General features: G+C 36.3%; 1 pseudogene; it reads left to right on the top strand.

The window, feature by feature from the left end:
* The first annotated feature begins 639 nt into the window (after positions 1–639).
* Positions 640–27,438, top strand: part of LOC149157069 (fatty acyl-CoA reductase 2, chloroplastic-like) — a 37,986-nt pseudogene continuing 11,187 nt past the window's right edge.

Raw genomic sequence — 27,438 nt, 5'->3', positions numbered from 1 at the left:
GGTGAGAAACTCATGGCGGAGAAGATGACTACTGATAGTCATAGCAAAGGTTCAAGAAAAAGCCATAATAGAGGACATAAGAAAGAGGATGCCAAGGTAAATGGCAAAAAGATGAGTCAAGAGGAAGTTGAATTGGAAGAATACATTTGTGAACCAGAACAAGGGGAATTTCTGGGAGATAGTGAAGATGAAGACTTGAAGACTGAAACTTCAAGTAAGACCAAAGGGTCATATGGTTTTAAATCTGACAATTTGTGGATGTTTGCAGGTGAAAGACAATTGGCTGATATTGTCATGAAGGAGGAAAGAGACCAGCAGAATCAAAATTCTGTTCTGGAAAAGCATAAGGTAGATAGGCCATATATACAGCTGGAGAAGGTGATCATGGAGAATTAGAGAAGAAGTCTAGAGAAATGGCACAGGGATAAGATGACTGCAGAAGTCCGAGAAAGAGAGATTGCAGTAATGAAGGTACAATTGCAAGTATTGGAAGAATGGCTGCAAGAGCAGAAAAATCAGAATAGAAAATGGATCTTTCCACCGAAAGGAAAGAGAGTGATTTGGCGACAATTGCAGAGGAGGTTGAGGAAAACTGTGATTGCCTTGCTAAAAGAGGAACTTAGAGTTCATGTGCCAGAGATGGGAATTGAAGATTCCAAATGCAGATTTGTTCATAAAGAAGTAATGGAGGAAACAGTCAAGATTGAAAAGCCTTGTGGTTTTAAAACTAATGAGTTGCACATGTTTGCAGGTACAGAACAGGAAGATGAACAAGCTTTAGAGTTTGTCCAAGAAGAATTGAAAGTGGAGGTTTCCATTGATGAAATAGAAGAGAAGATCATTGATGATTTCTTGAAACATTGGGCAGATCCAGATCAGCTGGATAATGTGAACTCTTGTGTTTTTATAGCTGACAATTGTGATGTGATCACAGGTTTTACTGAGAAGGATGTGCAATCTTGTGAAGCTCTTACAATACAAGAGGAAGTTCTTGTGAATAAGGAAGAGGATCAGCTTAAAGAACTGGTATATAAACCAACAGTTGAGACTGTTGAACTCTGTGATTTTCAAACTGAAAGTTTGTGTGTGAATGCAGGGACTATAAGTGATGATGAAATACTGCAACAATGCCACAGAGAAATTGCATTATTGGAATACTGGTTGGAGAATCCAGAGTATGACATGGAGATTGCAGAAGAAAGAGTTCAGTATAGTGAACCAGAGGAGAACGACATCATGGAAACAGATGGTATTATCGCAACTGTTGAAAGACATTTGACTCAGTTGAGAAGTCAACTGAAGGAGAAAGACGAGAATTCTATGGAAATTTCTAATCCATGGGATAAGGACGTTATGTTGCTGGAAAGCATGCTGAGTGATCAGAGTTTAGTACAGAAAGAATCTCAATTCCAGAATTGGGAGTTGCAGATGCATATAGATGAAGATAGCATAAATGAGTACACAATGTACCAGTCCAGTAAGTTGCTGATAGGAGAAGGTAAGAAAGAAGTTTTCCGTTGTAGAAAACAAGAGGGCATGGATGATTGGGTGGCAGTAAGAAATCAACAGCTTGAAGATTTATTGGACAAGGAAATTGAATTAATCAGAAGAATCATGTTGAAATTGACTCAGAAAAAGACATCAGCAAGGAAGAGAAGTAGCAGAAGTAGCAGCAAAATAAAGACAGAGACAAATTGGGAAAGTGCAGCAAGTGGAGCAAGACAGCATAAAGTGTGGAGAACTGGAGAAGAACAACAGACAGAAGCAGCGACAAATGAGAAGTTACAACACAAGATATGGGATCCAGGAATACCAAGATCACAAGACACATGATCAGGAGATCATGAATTTTTTCTACCTTGGGAGTCTGATGCGGGAGCATTCAGCCAAGGGAAATTATTGTAAATAATAGACATAGGGGGGTCATGCATTTTAGGAATTAATTTCCTAAGTAGTATTTTAAGTGTGATTTAAATTAGATATTCTCAAAATAAATAAATAATAGCATGAGTATTCTATGATTCTAGAAGTAAGGGAGAGCTTTTAGGCATAAAAGAAATAGATGTGGATAAGGAGGCTTTTCTATTTTAAAACAGAGAAAAGATAGAATAAAGCCTCAAGAAACTTTTTACCATATATGCATGCATGTAAAAGCTTTAGGATTTTGATACCAATGTTTATTATATATATCAATGTAAGCCTACGGGCAAGAGGAGAGCCACCAGAGGAGAGAATTTGGCTTGTGATAGGAGAGGCTCCTGAATTGATAATCGGCCTGTGAGAGAGTGCAGCATTGACTGTTAGGCCTGCGTGCCTGTATATATGTGTGTGTATGTATGAGACCGAAGTCTCAATATAGATTTATTGCTTTCAGATTAATATATGCATAGTTTCTGATGAAGGGCACGTATAAAGTGTCTGTCTGTGATTATTTATGGTATGGATGAGAATTAATGGTTCTGTTAATGTGCATGTATCGGACAGCTTAATCACTGTATATTGAAAGTATTGGAAGTGGTTTATTTCCCTGGATAATGTTTGGTTGGAGCCTTCATGGCGTTTCCATTTAACTACTACTTTCGTGGACTCTCTAAGTCCTTTTTATAATGTTCTGCGTATAACTCTATTTACATAGAGAATTGCGATATTTTTCCTTAAGTGGCATTGTAGCGGACGCGAATTATTATAGTGGCTGATTAAACCCTTATCGGGTCCGAACCCTATTATCGGATCGGAAGAGAGCCTTTGGGATCACTGAAGTGGAAGCTCGAATTACCGGAGCCGAAATATTATAAAGCAGAATGGAAAGCTTATCGGGTCCGAAACCCATATTGCGTCAGAAGGGAGAGGGGGCCTTAACCTTGTGAACGCTCCGATACACCGGAGCCGAATTATTATGAAGCGCAACATATAAATAGCATCGGGTCTGAAGAGAAGCCTTAGCAGTGTTCCGAAATCTGGAGCCGAATTTATATTAAAGAGCACCCTAAAGGAGATCGGGTCCGCAACCCCGTCAAGTGGCCGATAAGGAATCCGCCGATATGACGGATCCGAAATCAGTTTAGAAAGGAGTGTAAGGAGGCATCAGGTCCGCGTTCCGTCGGAGGGATGAACCTATTATTTACAGCGAGTGCCGATATATATCGGACCCGAAACCGATATATAAAGGAGTATAAAAGTACATCGGGTCCGCACCTCATCGTAGCTCAGGCCTTAAGAGTTTATTATGGTTGCGAAATCCGGACCCGCTGAAATTTCTGAAGGCGGATATATAAGGTTTGAAGTCTGAGCGTTGGAGTTAGAGCGGGTTATGGTTAGTTCTATGTATCGACATATATTATATGATATATAGCCGCGGGGGTTAAGGTATATATTTATAAAGCCTGCGTGATGGTTGATTAAAGGCTCGGTGGTGGATTCCGATGGTTGATTATAAAGCGCCAATAAAAAGGTGGCTATGATTCTAAATAAGCCCATGGTTCATAAAAGGCTTAGAGCCTAAGCTGAAGCTTCCGATAGGACTTTGTGGCCATATCCATAGGTCCAAGGTTTGAGAATTTATATAAGAAAGGGGATTTTGGGCTTGTACCAGATCTCTTTTCATCAGTACTTCTAGTTGTTATTGAAGTGACATTGGTCTCACCAACTATTGTCACATTTTTTGAGTGTGTGTTGGAACTAGTCATTCCAAGTGGAATTAGAAGATGGAAAACGAAGTGAAAGTTTGTTAGAGTTCTGAGAATAGACTCATGATGACGATGTATTATGAGTCACATGTTGTAATTATAGCAAATCTATATGTTAGTTTTTTGTAATGGTTAGTTGTGGTCCTTGAAATGTTTTATGTACCTTCTGTAAGACCTAGAGAGGCATGCATACCCTTTGTTATGTGTTCCCTCTATTAGAGAGTTTTAACACCCTGGAACAGTGTGTCATGCGAGATGGATACACTTGGGTGGGCCGTATTGGTTTTAGACTCCATGAGGTGAAATTTTATATTTAGGGGGTGTTTATTGAGAGGTTGGATGAACCATGTATGTGAAGGACTTCCTAGTAGACTGGCAGTTGCAGTGGTTGGGAACCCATGCATTCCAGTAGATAGTTGTTCCTTTATATGGACATCGACAATTGCATGAACAAGGTACAAGGTGTAATTCCCTGACTGGACTAGATGTAGATATTGTAGATTGATATCGAGACAAGTAGTCATTAAGGGGGAGTGTTGGAAAATATAATTCCTACTTGTCTCAATTGTGATTCTTTCTATCTAAAAGAGTTTGTTCCTATTAGTTAAAAGTTGTTTCCTAGATTGCTGTGTGGTTGAGATATTCTCTCAACCAAGTGATTGTGTGTCCAAGATAGTTTCCCTATCTTGAGACAACACTTCATATATTTTTTTGTAATATTATTTGATTAATGATGACATAGATTTTCCTTATGGAAATTTAATAATCCGAATCACCAGTAGTTTCGGTTTAACATTATGAAATCAAACAAAAAAATACTCATGATTACATAATTCAAACCGTAAACATAAATGCTATTGTTCACATCAAAATTCATTATTTTCTAAATATCAAAATATCATGATTATGTTTATTAATTATTCAATGATGTGATTTATATGAATAAAATCTGATTTATTATATGAAGATTACCTTTACAAATTCTTTAATATTATCATTTATATGATCATATTATATGACGAATCACTTTATTATTAATGCCCTTTACAAGAATGGCCGCAAAAGCCATTTTGTAATGTAACGCACACATGATAACAAACAACCAAGTTTCAATATTTTTCTATATTTTTAAATCTTTTTTTAAAATTTTAAGCATAGTAAAATTTTAATCATATTTTTGTACAAAAATAATTTAAACATGGTAAAAATATGTCATTTAGATATCCAAAAAAATTATCATTTATAATTTTATTAGTTGATGGAGTGGCAACAACAATAATACACTGCCATCTTCCAATTTATAGATGAATATAATTAATTAATAAAATCATTCAAGTAGTCACTTCCAAATAGAAGAACAACTTTTAGCCTAATTAACAATAAAACATTTTATAAAAAAACAAAAAAACATCTTATTTTATCTTGTTAAATATTTGTAAAATAACATATTTGATGTGATATATATTGTTTTAATTATAAATTATTTATTATAAAATGCTTTTGGAAATGACAAATTATCCTTTAATGTTTTTGTTTTTAATTATATAGTTTATTATAAAATGTTTTTGGAATTGACAAATTATCCTCTAGAAAAATTATTTTTGTACAAGTGATAATCATATGTTTTTTCTTTATAAGTAAAAAATAAATAAATTTAAAGAATAAATTCAATGTATATATTATAAACAGTTTTTATATATCGCTTCCATAAAGATTTTATGCATCCTATGTGAGCTACAAACTATGAACGTAATAACCTGGCAGAACGTTGCGCCATATTAAAAATGTGATTAAAACCAGAGATGTCTAAAGCTAGTTTCATTTGAAACAACTATGCTCACTGCTCACTACTAAGCGCTTTAGCTGCTAATTCATCATTCAACTTTATTTGAAACAACTTTGCTCACTACTAGTGCTTTAGGTACTAATTCTTCATTGAACCTTCATACAATCTATTTGATTAAATCTGGCTCATGAACATTACAATGCTTGTCTTGATTCCCCACGTTCAAAAGATGACTAAGCCTTAAGGCAGTCATTGATCGCATTACTTATATCTTGCTCAAATATTTCCATAGCAATCGACGGTAAAGAAATAGAAGCATGTTGAAATGTAATTGCAAAACCGCCTGATTTCCCCGCACCACTCTTTGCTGGACAGTGGTATTTCCCGGGAGGTAGCAATCACAATCACTTGCCGACACGTGGCTGAGCAGTTTTTTAAAACAGTTTTCCCCGGCGCATAAAGTTCAGTGAAAAGGGTCGTGCAATATGGTTTGTCAACCATCCGATTGAATCAACGGTTGTGTATAGGCCTGCAACATATTACGTGACGTGAAGTGCAATTCTCGTTGACCACCAGTTTTGTCAGTAAAGTAATTTAATGAAATTTACTGCAGTTGTAGAATGTAGGTAAAGTCTTTAAGTTTATTGTTTTTTTATTTTCACGGGAGTATGGCAAGTAAAAACATATATGTCCTGTTTTTTTTGTTGTTCATTGAATATGAAAAAGGGGAAAAACTCGCCGCAGCGAATGTAAGAAATTTTCACACAACGGTGTAAAAGAATTTGCAAGCAGAGACAATTTTGTTTTGTAATGGAATGTAATACGTAGCAGTGTGAAGTAATGTAATTTCAGTTGTTGAAAAATATTTTGCAAATAGAGACAGAGTATTTTTCAGGAGAAGACAGAGCAAATTTTTTTTTGTGGAACTGAAGAGTTCTTGGAGAATCCCTCTGTTGGAGGAAGTATTTTGTAACAACAGTCTTGTTAATCAATGCAAAGTTTTTTTTGAGTGTAAAACTCTGTTCTCCCAAACAATTTTAGCTTCCTTGTGTTAAGATCCTGTGTTAGGAACATAGCATTTTTTTCTCTGTTTGACTGTTTGGAATTATTAGAAATTCCCAACATGGTATGAGAGCTTGTACAGGCTCTTTGAAGGTGTCAAAGAAGCTGAAGGAAGGATTTCTTGTTGCAGCAGCTTCTCCAGCAGAGTGAAGACTTAGTCAAGAAAGAATCCAAGGTATTTCTCAAGCTAGTTTTCTGTGTTACTGTTGAGGATAGTCAGCTATTTTAAATACACAGTCAAGTATTTTGAAGCATAATTAAGAGTGCAAGAATGGCTGGAGCCAGCACTAGCATGGGTATCTCTAATACCCATCTCCCACAATTTAATGGAAAAAAGTATGACTATTGGGCAATAACTATGAGAGCTTTGCTTGCTTCCAAAGACGTATGAGAATTTGTTGAGGATGGTTTTGAAGAACCAGCAGATGAAAATGAGTTTAATAATTTAACTCAGGTAGAGAAAGATCTATTGAAGAGCAATAAGAAGGATTCAAAAGCCCTCTACTTTTTGTATCAAGCAGTGCATGAGAGTGTGTTTCCAAGGATAGCAACAGCTAAGAGATCCAAAGAAGCATGGAAAACTCTGAAGATAGCGAATCAAGGCATGGATAAAGTGAAGACAACAAAACTACAGTTGCTGAGGAGAGATTTTGAGACTCTCTGCATGAAGGAGTCAGAGAATATTGACTCATTCTTCACACATGTGATTGGTGTGGTCACACAGATAAGGTCTCATGGATATATTCTTGAAGAAAGGAGGATCGTGGAGAAACTATTGAGGATCTTACCCTCAAGGTTCGATGTGATTGTCACCACCATAGAATAGACAAAGGATCTCACAAACTTCTCAGTTGATGAACTACATGCATCACTGATAACACATGAGCAGAGATTGAGTAGAAATCAAAACTCATCTCTAGAACATGCCTTTAAGACCCAGATGTTCTTTGGAAGAGGAAGAGGTCAAGGCAGAGGAAACAAGAGAGGAAGAGGCAGAAGCCAAAACTGAGGTGGAAGAAACAGTCCAGCAAATGCTCAAGGAAGAGGCGGCAATCCAAATCAGAACCAAGGCCAAGGCAGCAGCCAACAAAGTGGACAACATCATGCTCAAGGACAAAGGTATGAAAAATCCAATGTCCAATGTCACTATTGTAAAAAATACGGGCGTTATGCAAATGAATGTAGGAAGAAGCAGCATGATATGAGTAATAGAACTAGTGCAAATTTTACTAGAGAAAATATCAGCCAAAATAATTTGTTTTTAGCTTGTAATATGACTGAAGAAAAGAGTGAAGATGTATGGTTTCTAGACTCTGGTTGCAGTAACCATATGACAGGAAACATAGCCCTATTTTCTATGTTAGATCAGAGTGTGAAGTCACAAGTCACACTAGGGACTGATAGTAAAGTTTCTGTTATGGGAAAAGGAGAAGTAAAAGTCTTAACAAGGAAAGGTGAAAAGAAAACCATAGCAGATGTTTATTATGTTCCTGGAATGAAATGTAACCTCTTAAGTATTGGACAGCTTATTCAAAAGGGGTACAATGTTTGCTTTGCGGATGATGTATGCACCATCATGGATAAAACACCCAGCAAACAATGTATTGCAGAAGTGAATACGACAAGGAACAGGATGTTCCCTCTCAGAATGAAAGCAGATTTAAAAAATGGAGAAGAAATAGCAGCAGTGACACAAGAGGCTTTCCAAAGCGAACCAAAAGATGAAAATTGGCTGTGGCACTTGAGATTTGGACATCTCAACTTTGGAGGTCTTAACTTGTTGAATAGAAAAGGAATGGTAAGAGGATTACCATTGATAGAGAAACCAGATAGCCTTTGTGAAGGTTGTATCTTGGGGAAACAACACAGAGAAAGTTTTCCATCTGGGAAAAGCATAAGGGCAAAAGCACCCTTAGAGATTGTCCACTCAGATTTATGTGGACTGATGCAAACTCCATCACTTGCAGGCAGCCACTATATACTAACATTTATTGATGATTTTACTAGAAAAACTTGGGTTTATTTCTTGAAGAACAAAAGTGAAGTGTTTGAAAGATTTTGCAATTTCAAAGCACTTGTAGAAAACCAAAGCGGGCTGCATATCAAAGTTCTAAGAACTGATAGAGGAGGTGAGTATATCTCCAAAGAATTTCTACGTTTTTGTAGAGAAAATGGAATCCATAAGCAGTTTACCACTAGGTACACTCCGCAGCAAAATGGAGTTGCCGAAAGAAAGAATGGGACAATCATCGATATGGCAAGGAGTATGTTAAAGGCAAAGGATTTTCCAAGTGATTATTGGGCTGAAGTTGTACACTGTGCAGCGTACATTTTGAATAGATGCCCTACAAAAGCAGTCATGAACAGAGTGCCGAAAGAAGCATGGAGTGGGACAAAGCAAGGAGCCACCCACATGAAAGTTTTTGGATGTGTGGCTTATACACACATTCCAGATCAACTAAGAAAGAATTTGGACAACAAAGGGGAGAAATGTATTTTCATTGGATACAATGAGGAATCCAAAGCTTATCGGTTGTATAACCCATCCACCAAAAAGCTTATTGTGAGTAGAGATGTTCAGTTCATTGAGGAGGAAGCTTGGGATGGAAGCATAGAGAAAACAGTGAATGTTAAAAACTCTTTGTCACATGATGAAGATGATGAGGAGATGGCTGAAATACATCCCCAAACAACAACACCAACACAAGGGCAACAAGAAACACCCTTGAGGAGAAATGAAAGTGCTTCTCCAAGCACACCACAAGGAGGAAATTCAAGTGCTTCTTCAAGCACTTGTACACCAAATGAAAGAGGTAAGAAGTTCATAAATTTAAGTGACATTTATGAACAAGAGACAACAAATGAAGGTATGAACTCTTTGTTTGCTTTATATTGTCATGTTGATGACCCTGTTCATTTCAAAGAAGCAATTAAAGATAGGAAATAGATAGAAGCTATGGATGAGGAGATCAATGCCATAGAAAGAAACAAGACATGGGATTTAGTTGAACTACCAAAAGGAAAAGAAGTCATTGGAGTTAAATGGGTCTACAAGACCAAGAGTAATGCTGAAGGCAAAATAGAAAGACACAAGGCAAGATTGGTTGTCAAAGGATATAAGCAGCAGTATGGGAGAGACTATGAGGAAACTTTTGCACTGGTTGCTAGAATGGAAACCGTGAGAGCAGTGCTGTCCATAGCAGCACAAAACAAGTAGAAAGTTTACCAAATGGATGTGAAGTCAGCATTCCTAAATGGATTATTAATGGAAGAGGTTTACATTGAACAACCTCTAGGCTATGAAAAGAAAGGCCAAGAGCATAAAGTGTGTAGATTGAAGAAAGCTCTTTATGGCCTGAAGCAAGCACCAAGAGTGTGGTACAGTAGGATAGATTCCTATCTACTGGAAAATGGATTTGAAAAGTGTGAGGGAGAACCCACCCTCTACATCAAAGAAAAGGATGGTAAAATACTAATTGTTGTGTTATATGTTGATGATGTTATTTTCACAGGTAATGATGATTATCTTATTGAAAATTTCAAAACAGTCATGAAAGAAGAATTTGAAATGACTTACATGGGTTTTCTGAGATACTTCTTAGGAATAGAAGTAGAACAAAATGGAAATGGGATTTTTATCTCACAAGCGAAATATGTTAGTCAAGTGTTGGAAAAATTTAATATGCAGGAAAGCAAAGCAGCAATCACTCCCACGGTGATGAGATTAAAACTCAGCAAAGAGGACAACATCAAGGATTTTGATCCTAGTTTGTACAAGAGCATAGTTGGCAGCCTCATGTATTTGACTGCAACTAGGCCAGATATAATGTATGCTGTTAGTTTGATTTCCAGATTCATGGAGAGGCCAAAAGAAGCACATTAGCAGGCAGCAAAAATGATTCTGAGGTATGTAAAAGGTACTAAAAGGTTTGGCATTTTATATACTACTTCAGAATGTTCAGATTTAATTGGATACACTGATAGTGATTGGGCTAGAAGTGTAGATGATCTAAAAACCACATTCAGTTATGTTTTTCACATGGGTTCAGGAGCCATTTCATGGGCTTCTAAAAAACAGCCTATTGAAGCGTTGTCTACAGTAGAGGCAGAATATGTGGCAGCTACAGCAACAACATGTCAAGCAATTTGGATGAGAAGGATGTTGAGGAGTTTATGCCAAGAGCAAGTAAAAGGAACTGTGATTTTTTGTGACAATAGCTCAGCTATTGCATTATCCAAGAATTATGTGTTTCATAAGAGAACGAAACACATTGACACAAAGTTTCATTACATCAGGGAATTGGTAAACAATGGAGAAATTGTTTTACAACACTGCAGAACTCAGGAGTAGGTTGCAGACATTCTGACCAAACCATTGGGGCAGAAAAGTTTTGAATTTTTGAGGAAATGTCTGGGTATGACTGATAACCCAGTAGTTGAAATTAAAGGGGAGTGTTGAAATGTAATTCCAACTGCAGCGTCGTTCAGCAAAACCGCCTGATTTCCCCGCACCGCTCTTTGCCAAACAATGGTATTTCCCGGGAGGCAGCGATCACAATCTCTTGCCGACACGTGGCTGAGCAGTTTTGCTAAAACAGTTTTCCCCGGCGCATAAAGTTCAGTCAAAAGGGTCGTGTGATATGGTTTGTCAACCGTCCGATTGAATCAACGGTTGTGTACAGGCCTACAACATATTACATGATGTGAAGTGCAATTCTCGTTGACCACCAGTTTTGTCAGTAAAGTAATTTAATCAAATTTACTGCAGTTGTAGAATGTAGGTAAAGTCTTTAAGTTTATTGTTTTTTTTATTTTCACGGGAGTATGGCAAGTAAAAATATATATGTCCTATTTTTTTTTATTGTTCGTTGAATATGAAAAAGGGGAAAAACTCGCTGCAGCGAATGTAAGAAATTTTCACACAGCAGTGTAAAAGAATTTGCAAACAGAGATAGTTTTGTTTTGTAATGGAATGTAATACGCAATAGCGTGAAGTAATGTAATTTCAGTTGTTGAAAAATATTTTGCAAGCAGAGACAGAGTATTTTTCAGGAGAAGACAGAGTAAATTTTTTTTGTGGAACTGAAGCGTTCTTGGAGAATCCCTCTGTTGGAGGAAGTATTTTGTAACAACAGTCTTGTTAATGAATGCAAAGTTTTTTTTGGGTGTAAAAATCTGTTCTCCCAAACAATTTTAGCTTCCTTGTGTTAAGATCATGTGTTAGGAACAAAGCATTTTTTTCTCTGTTTGACTGTTTAGAATTATCAGAAATTCCCAACAAAGCAAGGAATCCTTCATGGGCATTCCCAGAAGGCCTTATTAGATATGACATGTCTAGCCATGGTGGATAAACCAGACAAGCATACGCTGCCTTTCCCCACCCAAAATCCGCTTCTGCAAGGTTGAGCATAATCTTGGAAATGTCTGAAATGGGGTAATAACCATGACATGTGTTGCTTGGGCATCCATGGTTGTTTGGAAAAGCATTCAGTTCCGCCAAGTTGATGAAAAATCACACTTACTCTTCCTTCACCATCCGTTTCCCTTCGTTAATTAATTTCGCAGCGAAGGACAATGGTCGTTCAGTGAGATACTCATTTGGTCGTAGCATAGGCGAACACTATAAGATTGCCATAGTAGCCCCTTGGAATAGGCAGCCGTAATCGAGAACTGGTGTTGAAGGGAAACAAAATTGTGCAATCCTGATGAGCAGGGATATGGAGAGCCTTTGTTCTGGATCGCCACAAGCACGCCAATATTACTTCGAATGGGGTGTAGTGCTTCACCCCTTCCGCCTCTATCTATCTTTTTAAAGCCGCAATTTCCTTTAAACCAAAATAGAACGATTTTTCTTTCATTTCCTGCGGTACTGCAGGTGCTTGCACCAATGATTCTAGATATTTTTCTTCCCGCTTAAAATACTCATCGAGCCCAGGGTAATTTTCCTCACGCTTCTCCCTTGTTCTAAGGATTTCTCTGTTCCAAACTGGAGGAACCATTGGGCTTTACGTGCCTCTTGCTATTTCACCCAAAGCCTTCATAGTGCTTGAAACCCAGATTCAATATGAAACCTCCACATTGAAGGTGAGTTCCCTGTGGGAAAAAATAAATACACAGCTCAAAACTAAAAGTTCGATTGTATAATCAGATACTATGTAAATCCATTTAGACAATTAAAACTCATAAAATCATTCAAACTTCATTGACGAGTCCAATTATATAAAATAAGGGCATTGTTTAACAAGTTCACAGTTTATTTTATTTTTTTAAATATTTAATCATAATAATGTTTATAAAAAAATTTATAGTGAAAATGTATTTAGCACCATCAAAATTTATAATATACTTAAAATCTATAATTTAATCTAGATTTCCAAAAATTCTATAAGATTTTAGTCAAAATCTTACTAGAATTTCACCTATTTTCTACTATTTTCCACACAATCTTATTAGAAAAAATGTGTAGCTAAAAGAAAATTAAGTTATTATAAGAATGTCATCAACCCCACCCTAGAAGATCAAAAGTATCCTTTTGTTTTAACTAGCTCAAAGAAGAAAATTAATATAGCGAAGATTAGAACGAACTCTCATGAGTTCCATAGTGAAACAGGTCGTTGGGCAGTTCCTAAAACACCATGGATGGAAGGATCTGCCATCTCTGTGAGAATAGGAACATGGAGGATGAAAACCACTTCCTCTTAGAGTGCCTCCCGTACAACCACATTAGATCTCAGTTTTATAATCTTTGTCGCAACACTGACCTTCCTAGCCTTTTACGATGTCAAAATTATAGTGAGCTCGAGAGACTTCTCTCCAAGCTTTTTGAACATAGGAATAAAATCTTAAATCAAACTAAATAATTTGTTTCTTTTCTTTAGGTCCAAAACCACCATCATCATCAAATAAAAAAAAACAATATATATATTAATAAAATAATAATAGTTAATTATTATTATTTAATAAATTATGAATTAATTAATTATTAATAATGAATAGATTATTTTTTTAATTAACAATATTTATACTAATAAAATAATATTAATAATATTGAGTTAATTATTATTATTACTTATTAATTAAGTATGAACTAGTTAACTATTAAGAATAAATTATTTATTTATTTATTAAATTAATTAATAATGTATAAATTAGAATAAATAAATTAATTATTATTAATATTTATTAATTAATAATATTATTAAATTTAATTAATGATAAATCACTTCCTCTTAGAGTGCCCTGCTTACAACCACATTAGATCTCAGTGTCAAAATCTTTGTTGCAACACTGAACAACCACATTACATCTCAGTGTCAAAATCTTTGTTGCAACACTGACCTTCCTAGCCTTTTACGTTGTCAAAATTACAGTGAGCTCGGGAGGCTCTTCTTCAAGCTTTTTGAGCATAGAAATAAAATCTTAAATCAAACTAAATAATTTGTTTCTTTATGTCTGATAAACCAAAATTAACCATCATCATCATTATCATTAATAATCATAAGTTTTTTTTTTTTTTTTTGCATATATCAATTAATTGATATAAATTTACATATATCAACCCTATTTACTATATGGTGTAATATTAATTATATGAAAAAAAAATGTCAAATTGAGAGACGATGAGATTTAGAGAAGACAAAATGGAATCTCTGAAAGGATGCCAAATGGAGAGACGACAAGTTTTGTAAAAGACCAGAAAGAATTTAAGGATGTCAAATTTAGAGACGCTAAGATTCGTAAAAGACGAGGGAATTTATACGATAAGATTTATAAAAGACAAGAAGGAATTCTTAATGCATAATTTGGTGTGCAAAGGATTGAAATTAATACAAGTTTTATCATAGTAAATGCATAATCGGGTGTGCAAATGATTGAAATTTATATCAGCTTTATCATAGTAAAACCCAAACTAAATAATTTTACTTAATAACAGTCTTATTGATTTCAGTAAATGGCAGACCAAAAACCGTCCTCCGCTCCGCTCCAACCAATCAGTTAAAAACCTTCTTAATACACCCATCATATCACGCTGCACTTCGACTTAAGTACATTGTACAAGTAAATCGTCGTTGCCCGGGAAACAAATATGTGGCCTGCTAATGGCCAGATAATGCCCATTAAATGAGGGGTTATGTATACCTATCTTTGCAGTTGTCTATAACGCGACTTTTTGAAAGCCTTTCCGGCGGGTTTTTCCGGTCGAAATCCGGCAGGAATTTATTGGAATCGCAAGTTTGATAGCTAGTTTCTGCACAATGAAAGCGTCCCAGGGTTTTTCAGGGTGCTGAATCCAAATATGCAGTTAAAAAACCATTTTAACTGCAACAAATCAAGATTTAACCTCAATTTCTTCCGCTGGATTCCGTCACCGGAATCTCCAAAAAGTCGCATTATAGACAACTCCCCTATCTTTAGATAATTGACCTACTAAAATCTAATTGTAAGTATATACTGCCCTACTTATTTAATGCTTATTAGCAAGTAGTTATTTTCACGGGTGGGAGAAGCCTTAGAATTTTATTAGAATATTTGAAATCTTAAATGGCTCTCCTTCCGTTTGTTTATGAAGATTTTTAGTTGATTGTATTCTTAAATGGTTTCCAGTTTAGTAGTTAGATTTGAGTGTTCATAATTAAATCATTTTGACAAAGAAATTCACTCTATTACTCCAGATTCAAGATCTTAAAAAAACATGGAACAAAACGAAAATAAATGAGGTTATCATTGATAATTGAATGCTTCAAAACACTAAAGGTTATCTTCCTATAGATCAAATGCATTAGTTGGACATCTTAAAAAGAAAATTAAAGTCATTTGCAAAACTTATTAACCATTCAAATGAACCGGTCAGTCATTAGGAGCGATCAAAGAAAATTGAAAACAAGTCTCTTCTACACAAATTATCTATTTAAATAGCATATCTCTATTAATTAACATCGAAGTATTTATTTTAATGCCCCGACGATTTTTTAATTGGTTGAGTCCTCATTGCTAAGTACCTTGTCTATTGTGTTAATTAACAATGAAGTATTTATTTTAAAGCCCCAGGGATATTTCAATTAGTCGAGTCCTCATTGCTAAGTACCTTGTCTATTGAGAGGTCACGAGGTCAAATCTTCTCGATGTCCTTGGGGTTAGGCCCAATATATTAGGCCGCATTTGATGGATTTGTTATATATTAGGACAAATATGTGTCTTGAGTTAATGTAATATGTTTTTTTTATATTTCACATTATTTGAATCCCTTGTGTTTATTTTGTACAACCCTATCAGCAAGTGTGTTTATCACAGAAAGGAGAGAAGCACAAGGGAGTTATTGGATGTCGTCGTTGGTTCTGGGCAACCTAAATGGAAGATCGCAAGGATGATAGTATGTGCGCTAAGTTTATGAACCAATATTGTTTGAAGGAATGATTGGGGTCGTCAAGAGAGAATGGAATTTGGAATCAGGTCTGATGAAAGTCAAAGCCAACAATGGAGGAAGGCCAGGAGGAGAAGTTATTGGCATTATTGATAGTATGTTGTCCTTGATGGCAACCTGCATGACAAATATGTCCTTGATGTCCGCTTGGTTATAATATTATGTTTTATATAACTATTACTGATGACATGAATGATGGTACAAGAATTGCAGAGGATAATGAAGAGTACTGACAACTTAGTCACAAGATATGACATGAAAAATGTGAAATTTGAAAAGTATACGCGACCCCTATGAAGAAGAGTCACATACATATGCAAGTCTAATGAAAAAAAGTTGCATACATGACCCTACCCATGGAAAATAGAAAACTTAGAGATTTCCCCATGGTAAACGCCCACAGTACTGTGACAACATCTATTTGATCCTATCAACAATTACCGATAACAATTACCAAAAAGATTTTCCTATGGTATTGGTAAGGTAAAAAGCTATAAAAGGAGAAGGAGATTAAGGAATTGGGTGTGCATTGGATGGAATATTCATGTGTGATATGATTTGGAACATGTGTGCACTAAGGAGCAAGGAGAATGCTCAAATCTGAGAGATATGAAAGTATGCTTGATTGATTTTCTTATTGTGGGAGTGATTATGGAAAAATATTTAAGTTACTGACAATGCAAGATTTGTGGTTATAATAGAACTATGATTTGAATGTGTGTGCATAGATCTTTGTTTGGCATGGGTTGTGTTTGCAAAGATAATTTAATTTAGTGATTTGAGATATGTAAGAAAGTTGTATTTGTGAATGTCACATACATACGAGGATATGTTTCAGAATAGTCATGTATAATATCCAAGTTAATGTGGCTTCATTAAATTAGTTGCTTATTGTTTGTTTTCATTGATTTCAGTCACTGTGATGCATGGAAGTGTTTAATTGACGGTTGTTTCCATATTGATTTATGATTATAATGATGGTAGATGAGATAAGTTGACTTGGGATTTGGCATATTGATAATCTTGTTGCAAAGAGGGTTTGAATGTCTTTAACATATTGATACACGTGTTGCAGAGTGTATTGTATACAAAAGTTGTGTTTGACAGAGAGTGTGGTGAAAAGAATGTTTTGAGATTTGTATGTTGGTGCTATGCATGAGAGTCGCATATACATGTAGAGCCACTTAATGGAAGTCGCATATATATATATATATATATATATATATATGCAGATCCACTTAATGGCAGTCACGTATAGTTTTTTATTTGATCAAGGTTTTTAGTGTTGTTTGCCTTCATCAATATGTTTGTTGTGCTCGACTATATTAGTGATTGGTTGTGCATTAGTATGATATGGTTGCAGTAATTTAGTATTTCTATTCAATGATTGGTTCAATGATTCGGCGATTCAGTTATTTAGTGATTCACTATTAGTATTCAGTGGCTGGTTCAATGATTCAATGATTTAGTTATTGGTATTCAGTAATCAGGCGGCTTGCATGTTTTTTATGGTTGATAAAGACACGTGCATCCAGTATGAAATATTATGAAATGTGGTTCACAGAGGTCTTGAGTGTTCGATCCTTTAGTAAGGGAGTTAGGGATTCCTTCTGGTAGGAGGCAATAAACTTGATCAGGGGGTTGTAGCTCCCTTCCAGTAAGAGTTGGAGAACGAGTGGAGGTTGTAGCCTCCTACAGGTAGGAGCCTACATGCTGGAAAGAATCTATGCCAATACAAAATTGTCAGAATATTTTTTTGAAGGCAGAGATCACAACAACGATGGTTTTCTCCCACATTGGGTTTCCACCTAAAATCCTGCTGTCCTTATATGCTGATGTGTTTCTTATCTATTATGGTTTATCTACTATTTACTTCTCATGATTAATGAAATAATGATGCAATGCTTAGATTAAACAACTTATTAAGATTGTGAAAATTGGTAATTTGCACATATGCGACCTTCACTCACTAAAGGCACATACACATGCAAGTTATCGAAAGAAAAATAGTGTACACTTTTCTGAATTTGAAATTGAAGACTAATTGAAATAAAAATATTAATTCACCCCCCTCTTAGTATTTTTCCTAATAGAAGCCTGACCCCCAACTTGATCGGGGCCCAATTGGGTGGTTGGGTCCAGCATTAGTCAGTTCTTGTAGAGAGAAATAAAATAATTTGACCCTCCAACCTCATCCCAATCTCAAAACCTTGACCTGTGACATCATGGTGGGACTATGAGCGTCGATTCAAAGGTATTATGCGTTAGCGAGAAATGTGGAATAGGCATGAAGTTAAATGTAGCTAGGAGATTTTGTGGTGCAATTGGAGCATGGTTTGCGAGCTCCATTATTGCACAAAAATTTATAGTTCATTGTTGTGCAATAAGGTGATAGAAGAGAAATTTCATGGGCCCATAACCCATAGGATCAATTAATTAGAGCCATCTAAAGGTCAAATTAAGAGACCTGTAATAAAGTTGTCATCAATGTTATGGATTTATGTTAACAAGGTTAGTGTCTGAATTGATTGTTGAGTAGCATAAAATTCCTTCCCATTGTGAATTTTGTTTCCCCTCATTGTTGTAGAAACCTACTTCTCATAGCTCCCATTAGTGCTTCAGGTGAGAATTTTCCTATTTAAACAGGTGATGCCAAAAGGGTCAATACTTGTTGGGGTTTTTTTGGTCGCAAGTTGTGCTATTACTTGAGTCACGTCGAAAGTAGCCCTAACATGGCTCTAGGCGCTACATTTGATCAGAGAATACACCTAATAGTTTGACCCTAAAGGAAGCTTCTACACATTTAGGGCTATGAATGACACCTTAAGCCATCACAAATGACCTCTTAAGGGCATCCTTTGCTTATAACTAGGTATATAGATGCCAATAAAATTATTGAACGCTAGGTATAGATCTTAGTTCCCTGGCCATGATTATGGGAGGAAACATGAAGTTGATGCCTTAAAGAAAGATTCTCACCCTCTACAGCCAATGAGTATACCTTGAACAAGCACACATGGCCTCTTGAGGGTTTCTTAGACTATGGTTGGGGATGATGGTGCCACATGGATGTCAATAGGTGGTTTTAAGCAGTAGGTATATGTCCCAACATCTTGGAAACAAATTAGGGAAGAAGGCCATGCCTTAGCTCCTAATGGAAGCCTTGAAGCATCTAGGGCCATCTAAAAATCCTCAAAGCACCACACATGACCTATTAATGGTATCCTTTGCCTCTAAGAAGAGATATTAGTGTACCCACAAGGTTTTGAGCATTAAGTATGGGTCTCAAGACCTTGATGTAGTGGGGGAAACCCCAACCTTAGCTTTAATGTATAAAATGTTTAGACATATAGGGCCAAACAAGATGTCTCAAACTACCACATCGAACTTGTCAAGGTATTAAGTATATTCTATGACTCAAGCATCATGAATGACACCTCAAACCATCATAAATGACCTCTTGGTGATAACTTTGGCATTATAGTGGGAATATTTGGATGATTACTAGATTTGAGCATGGGGCATGTGTTTTGGGTCCTTGGACATGATTAAGAGATCAAACATAGACCTAAGGTTCTAAAGGAAGATTGTAGGCATCTAGGACCAATAAGAAGATGTTGAACAACTATAAAGTACCTTTCTAATGTACCCTTGGTGTCTAGATGGGGATAATTAACATTATGAGTATTTTAAATAAGTATGAGAATATGAACCTTGGATATGATTAGGGGAATAAACTTGAGAGTTATGCCCTAAAGTAAGCGTATAGATTTTTTGAACCGTGAATGACACCTTGAACCACCATAATGAATTTTCAATGTGATTCTTTGCCTTTAACTAGTTATATAGGTACCATTACCACTTTTGAGCACCAGATATTGGTCTTGAGGCCCTAGACATCCTAATAAGAATGTGCACATGCTTTATAACACATGTTCACTCTTACATAAGAATGGATGTGTGTTCTAAAAGGCATGTGTACTCCTACTTAAGAATGTACATGCCTCTAAAGTGCATGCACCCTCCTACTGAGGAAACGATGCATGTTCCTAAAATATTTTAGTCAGAAAACATGCATGGAGGTTCAAGGTGCATCAAGGCTATAGGATTAAGAATACATGTTCATTTCTAAGAATGCATGCACGTTTTTCTCACCCCACTGCTCATTTTTCCATCGTCAAGTTCGTGTGAGCAGTGCACAAGAAGAAATTCTTCTCTATAACTCTACAAAATATTTGAAGGAAATCCATCTTTTAGGTACTCAATTGTTGTACTAACACAAACATGTGTATTTTATATTAGACGAAAGTTAACTTAGCACCATTAGAAAAACTAGAATTTCACAATCATACAAAACTTCCATGGATAAAAAGTTATTATTCCGAATGCTAATTTGGTTTCCTACATTTCATCTTTTTACACAATATCAAAATTTATTGTAAAAATACTTTTAATCCTGCCCCTAAATTAACATATTATTATTTTTTCTATATTTACATTACCATTAACACATTAGGAAGATCATTATTCACTCATACTCATTTGATAATGGGATACTTGTTTTCTAAATAAAATACATAAATACACTATCCCGAGAAATAAATACTTTCTAATAAATGACAGTGTGACATTTTCTAATATCCAACAAATAAATAGAATCTTACCGATAAAAAAAAAGGGTCATAAGCTATGAATCAACACATACAATTGAACAGTATCAAATTTCAATAGAGTATAAATCTTAAATATTTGTGATACCGTTAAATTAAGAAGCTATAAATAAAAGGGAAGGGGCCATAAGATATGAATGAATTCGTAAAATTAAATAATATGAATTTTCAATCAGATTAAAGCTTTAATATTTGCAATCTTATATGAAGTTAATATAATGGAACCCAAGAATCTATCTTTTATTTATGCTTATGTAATTCCATCACATTCACATGCATGTGAATGTGATGGACATGCATGTGTATCACAAAGGGAATTATACTCTATCATACCATAAATTTAAAATCAAGATTAAAAAACAATATATTTTAATAAAATATATCTAAATATAGTATAACATTTTATAAATCTAAAAGCAAAAAAACAATATAGTATAATAAAATATATCTAGATGTATTATATTCAAGAATATAACTTTCATAAATCTAAAATCAAAATTTAAAAACAATATAATTTAATAAAATATATCCAAATATATTATATTCAAGTTTTATTTTCTTGAAATGTTTTATACATGTATAGTCATGTTAATTATATTAATATAAATCATAATTGTAAAAAAAATTGAAAATACCTTTTTCATAAAATGGGTGAAATATTCATCCTAAACTATGAGCTCTTAGGCTCTTCAAACAATGCACAGAAACAAACAGTGCACACAAGATTCTTCTCAGCAACTATGTCACTGCCTTATAATTCCTTTTTTTGTCACCGTCGCATTTAATATCATATTGTAATGCCCAAGATTCCAGAAATTCTCAGCAACTAATTCCTCTAGAAACTTACATGCTATATCATGCACTCTCGCGTGTGTAGTTGGTTCAACGACTTCATCATTTGGGCTTGTCATTAATTCTGGTGACTAGTCATTAGTGCTATTCATTTAGGTCTAGTGTGGTAGATATATATTCGTACGCTGATAATGTCAATATATTGGTATATTTTATACGTTGATAATATAGGTTTATGTTCAGTATTTCCTTGTTTGCAGTGTTGGTCGATTTGTCTGTAAAACTCTGGGAGGCTAATATTATTTTGGCTGTCATGGCTATGTCACAAACAGTTCCACATCCCAATCTTACTTTATGTTTTTTTCCTGCTCGTTATATGAATAAGAAATCAGAACTGCTCCTCCCCATGAAGTGGACTATCCCGTCGTCTTTTTCGTTTCCCAGTTCAGTACTAATAAATCATGGGGTAGGTAGTAAATCAAGAAAACCTAATCGATTCTGCTGCACAAGAGCAGATTCGGACGAGTTAGTGTTGATGAGCACAAAACATGAAGCCTCAAAAGGCACTTTATTCTCACGGAGCAGAAGAAGCGGATTACCGGATGCCACAATCGCTGGGGGGAATACTGAGAACACTTCTATAACCCCATGCAAGGATCTTGGAATTGTATCTTTTTGTTGAAATGTAATTTCAACTGCAGTACCAAGTTGAACAACGACCGCGTACTTTCCAGCAAAACCGCCTGTTCACCATCACACCGCCTTCATGCAATGGTGGTATTTTCTCAAACGGCTCCGATCACATTCACTGCCTGACGCGTGTCCTCAAGCATTTTTGAAAACCACTTTTTTCCCGGAACATAATGTTCGTTTGATTCGACTGAGCAATAGCCGTCCGATTGAAAGGATGGTGGATGTCCGTTGATTAAAACAAAAGCTGCGTACAGGCCTGCAGCATATGGACATTGCGTGAAGTGAAATCTTTGTTGACCGCCGGCCTGTCAGTGAAGCAAGTTAATGAAATTTATTGTGATGGGTAGAACGTAGGTAAGAAATTTTAATTTTATTAGTTTTTTTTTATGCACGGAAGTATGGGCATAGGTAATAGTATATGTAATGTTTTTTTTATTATTGTTCATTGTGTATGGTAAATGTGAGCACGCAACAACAGTGTGTAGTTTTGTTCGTTGAGTGAAAACGAATGGGAATGTGCAGCAGCGCTAGAGAGAATGAATTTTTTTTATTGAATATGTAATGCGTAATGTAATACGCAGCATGCAGCAGGGCGAGTGAATGTAAGAATTTTTTTTTTTTTTTTGGTGAATGTAAAGAAATTTTTACACAGCAGTGTAAAATTTTCTGGAGGGACAGAGTATTTTTTTGGTGGAAGTTTTTTGTGTAAATCCCTCTGAGAGAGGAAGAAATTTGTAACTGCAGTGGTTTGATTAATGAATACAAAGTGTTTATTTTGGTGTGTGAAACTCTGTTCTTCATCTCCAGCAAACAATTTTTTTGCTTCCCTGTGCTAAAACAGAGTATTATTTCTTGGGTTAAAACAGAGCATTGTTTCTCTGTTCAGTTTATTTGTTTGAAATTACCAGAAATTTCCAACATGGTATCAGAGCTTGTCCAGGCTCTTTGAAGGTGTCAAAGAAGCTGAAGGAAGGATTTCTTGCTGCAGCAGCTTCTCCAGCAGAGTGAAGACTCAGTCAAAAATCCAAGGTATTTCTCAAGCTAGTTTTTTGTGTTGCTGTTGAAGACAGTCAGTGATTTTTAAATACACAGTCAAGTATTTTGAAGCATAGTTTAGAGTGCAAGAATCGCTGGCTCCAGCACCAGCACCAGCACTAGCATGGGTATCTGTAATACCCAGATCCCACAATTTAATGGGAAAAACTATGACTATTGGGCAATAACCATGAGAGCCTTGTTTGCTTCTCAAGATTTATGGGAATTTTTTGAGGATGGATTTGAAGAACCAGCAGATGAAAATGAGTTTAATAGGTTAACTCAGGCAGAGAAATATCTGTTGAAGAGCTATAAGAAGAAGGATTCTAAAGCCCTCCTCTTCTTATATCAAGCAGTGCATGAGAGTGTGTTTCCAAGGATAGCAGCAGCCAAGACATCCAAAGAAGCATGGCAAACTCTCAAGACAACCTATCAAGGCATGGAGAAAGTGAAGACAGCAAAACTACAGTTGCTGAGGAGAGATTTTGAGAATCTTTGCATGAAGGAGTCAGATAATATTGACTCATTCTTCACACATGTGATTGGTCTGGTCACACAGATAAGGTCTCATGGAGAGATTCTTGAAGAAAGGAGGATTGTGGAGAAATTATTGAGGATCCTACCCTCAAAGTTCGATGTGATTGTCGCCACCATAGAAGAGACAAAGGATCTCACAAACTTCTCAGTTGATGAACTACATGCATCACTAATAACACATGAGCAGAGATTAAGTAGGAATGAAAACTCATCTCTAGAACATGCCTTTAAGACCCAGATGTTCTTTGGAAGAGGAAGAGGTCAAGGTAGAGGAAACAAAAGAGGAAGAGGCAGAAGCCAAAACAGAGGTGGAAGAAACAATCCAGCAAATGCTCAAGGAAGAGGCAGCAATCCAAATCAGAACCAAGGCCAAGGCAGCAGCCAACAAAGTGCACAACATCATGCTCAAGGACAAAGGTATGAAAAATCCAATGTCCAATGTTACTATTGTAAAAAATATGGGCATTATGCAAATGAATGTAGGAAGAAGCAGCATGATATGAATAATAGATCTAGTGCAAATTTCACTAGAGAAAATATCAGCCAAGATAATTTGTTGTTAGCTTGTAATATGGCTGAAACAAAGAGTGATGATATATGGTTTCTAGACTCCGGTTGCAGTAACCATATGACAGGAAACATAGCCTTGTTTTCTAAGTTAGATCAGAATGTGAAGTCACAAGTCACACTTGGGACTGATAGTAAAGTTTCTGTTATGGGAAAAGGAGAAGTAAAAATATTTACAAAGAAAGGTGAAAAGAAAACCATAGCAGATGTTTATTATGTTCCTGGAATGAAATGTAACCTCTTAAGTATTGGACAACTTGTTCAAAAGGGGTACAATGTTTTATTTGTGAATGATGTATGCACCATCATGGATAGAGCACGCAACATGTTATCACTGAAAATTCTGTTGCCAAAATTTTTTAGCCTAGCTTAAGGACAAGGTGTTTTCGCAGCGCATGAATCCTTTTTAGCAGTTTCGCAGCGCTACCTGTTTAGGTGATTTCGTAGCGTGCTACGAAATTGGGGATTTGTTCGAGTCCACAGCCTCTCGCAATCCATATTCTCTAGAAACCTTTTGAGGTCCTCTGGATTTGTTAAGCAGCTCATAGTTCTCCTCAAAAGCGGATTTTCTACAATTCAAGAGCTGGCAGCCTCGGCCATCTGTAATCTATCATAGACAGATGAAATAAAGCGAGCATTAGGGGAGGCAGGGTACGTTGGTCTGCTTGCACAGATGTTGGATGGCAAGCCTAGCTTCTCTCAACAGCTGGCTGTAAGGGCACTCTCTAATCTATTTGTTGTCGATACAAACAGAAAAGAATTCATTAAATTGATGACCATGTATCTTGCCTGGTGCGGTTATTAGATCCTCAAAATGAAACAGTGACAAAGACATTCCCCATTTCTGCGTTGTTGGCTTTCTCCTACAGCAATTGTTGACCGCCTCTTTCAGTTTCTGGAGATGAAAGGAATATGGCTTCTTGAGCTACATGTCAGTGGTTACCGACAATCATTATGTTTGCAACGGTCCCTGTTTTGAATACTGCTGGAGGTGCTTGGGATAATGAAAATTGAAGATCTAAAGAACATGGTTAGTTATGGCTTTGATTATATATATATAATACGATATGTTCTTGTTAATCACGGGGATTGGAAATACAAGCTGAGATACGAGCGATGGCAGATAATATCAAAGGGGTGCTTCCGTTATATTTGCTGTAGGTTATTCATGCCTACAATTGTCATGTGTTATGTTGAAGTTTTAGTGCTGAAGGTCCATGTGATAGGGCGAGCTGCACTTGGCGATTGTGTTTCATCAAAGGAACATGGAACATGTGCATCATCAAAGGAACAACTGTCAAAACTTCAGACGTGTGCCCACATTGCAGATTTTGACTTCTGGGTTTGTCCTGTTCTCCATTATGACAGTGCATCTACAAAACACTCACTGTAAATGCCGTAATGTGCATGTCCATGGTTAGATTGAAAACTGGATCTTTGAATTTATGTGCACAGGTGTTTTTGCCCCCAAGCTGTTGTTTTGAGCAAGCAGTGTAAATCTCAATTTATCAATCATGGCAGGTACTGCGCTCCTGATCCAGAGCACGATTTTAATAAAGGTTATGATGGCAAAGACGTGGTAATTAAAAATCTGAGGCAAATATGTGTTCTCAAAGTTGCAATCGAAAGTAAAAAGTCATAGGTCTGGGAGGACGTGTCCGTGTAATGATATCAGGAGCAGCTCCACTTGCAAAACATGTGGCAGAGTTTCTACGAGTAGTCACTTGTTGCCATGTTGTACAGGGCTATGGTTTGACAGAAACTTGTGCAGGAAGTTTTGTTTCCCTGCAAAATGTAATGTCAATGATCGGGGCTGTTGTTCACCTGTTCCAAATATTGATGTCTGCCTTGAGTCTGTCCCTGAAATGGGATATGATGCACTTTCAGAAGTACCGCGTGGAGAGGTTTGTATAAGGGGCAAATCCGTATTTGTTGGTTATTACAAAGCGTGAAGACCTTACAAATGAGGTTTTGGTTGATGGTTGGCTTCACACAGGTGACATTGGGGAGTGGCAGGCGAATGGAGCACTAAAAATCATTGATAGGAAAAAATATATTTAAGCTTTCATAGGGAGAATATGTTGCAGTGGAAAATCTCGAGAATGTGTATGGCCAGTGTTCTGCTATTGATTCGATTTGGGTTTACAGAAATAACTTCGAATCTTGTCTGGTTGTTGTTGTTATACCTAATCAAAGAGCACTTGAAAGTTGGGCCACAGATAATGGACAAACTGGAGATTTTACTGCATTGTGCCAAAATCCCAAGGCAAAAGAATACATTTTGAATGAACTTAATGCAGTTGCTAAAAGTAGCAAGTTAAAGGGTTTCGAGTGTAACTTTAGTTGACCGACTACTGCCCTCCAATCTGCAGGCAATGCACAGAATCGAATGTTGAATAGCTGGTAGTATTTGACAAAAGCTTTCTCCTAGGAAAGTTCTTTTGTCCGCACAATGAGTGAAATGCATTAGTTTAGAGATTTTTCTGCTGATGAATTTCATTTAACTGTAATGTTATCCACTCCAGGATTTGCAAGAATTTCAAGCATGAATGTTATGAGCATTGATAAGTTATTTGTGAGCAAGGTGGCAGAGCAGTTAAAATCTCAGGGGAAATTGAAATTGTTTAAAACAGTTTCGCAGTTTCGTAGCGCGCTACGAAATTGCGAAACTGCTGTAGGTGTTGTTTTTAAAAAAAACGCAGGCAAACAGTTTGAAGGAAGAATCAGAAGTTTGTAAAGGGAACACCTCAGTGACTTGAAAGGGATCAAAGGAAGCTGCTACAGCCATTCAACATATGCCAGGTGTACCTTTAACAAAAGGTGAAATCTTTTAACCTAAGTTTAAGATTTTTGGTTATAAAGCCACTTTATTGTCGGTGATTAGGGTTTGGAGAAGAGCTGCATACGAAAAGTTTTGGTTGGCACACCTGTCTACCAAGGAAGCCTCCAGCATATCAGGAGCATGGTGTTACCCTATTCTCTTGGGTTATTAAAGAATTAAAGTATCCACTGCTGCATACTCGGTGATGGGGGACCAGAACCGAAAATTTAGGGATATTTTCAGCCGATACAGAACAGATCATAGCCTTCGGTATTCAAAGCCAGCATGGGACATTAATTGCCCATCTTATGCCATCTCATGCCATCTCAGCTGAACGAAGAGAAAGCCAGGTGTCAAAGCTGCAAGGA

This window comes from Pinus tabuliformis, chromosome 9 (genome assembly GCF_031772625.1).
Source record: "Pinus tabuliformis cultivar Carrire ecotype Pingquan chromosome 9, CPIR1, whole genome shotgun sequence".
Lineage (NCBI taxonomy): Eukaryota > Viridiplantae > Streptophyta > Pinopsida > Pinales > Pinaceae > Pinus > Pinus tabuliformis.
The sequence above is the reverse complement of the archived record's forward strand: the minus strand, read 5'-3'. Positions and strand labels throughout refer to the sequence as shown.